A 618-nucleotide genomic window follows, 5' to 3' on the forward strand; every position below is an offset into this window, starting at 1 on the left:
CCTCTCTATTTGTTCCATTTCTACGATTTTCCAGCGATCCGGAGTCTGGTAGAGACTAGTTATATTGCGCCGAACGACCAGTCACACCTAACTTGTGCTCATCTATCTATCCAGCGAAGATGCCCCTGCTGTGCTTGCTGATATGATCGTTATACTCTATCACAATTATCATTGTGACGTCGTATGACCGAGCGGCTAGGTTAGATCTAGAGGTTATGGGTTCGATTCCTGGCATTCCTGGCTGCGTAGTTGTGTCATTGGGAAAGACACTTTACACGACTTTCTTCGCTCCACTCAAGTGTAATTTAAAGATGGGTGTCTCACTTCGGCGAAGGAGGTAAAAGACAGTGGGAGGAAAGAGATGGGCTCCACCTTCCAATACCGTGCCCTAAAAACCCACTGCCCCTACTGTGTCAAGAAGGCTATGGCACTACCTTAAAAATATTGCTAACCTTATGGTATTAAGGGACGTGTCAAAAGTACGATACCACGACAGAGGTGACATTCGGACCGGCCAATCGTCGAACAGAATAAACAAGAGTTCGTAGACCTCAGGCCTGCATGAAATGTATTGGGTGTCTGTAGACCTATTGTTTATTTTTTTTCCTTTTCGTCCGT

Source organism: Branchiostoma floridae, chromosome 15 (genome assembly GCF_000003815.2).
Source record: "Branchiostoma floridae strain S238N-H82 chromosome 15, Bfl_VNyyK, whole genome shotgun sequence".
Lineage (NCBI taxonomy): Eukaryota > Metazoa > Chordata > Leptocardii > Amphioxiformes > Branchiostomatidae > Branchiostoma > Branchiostoma floridae.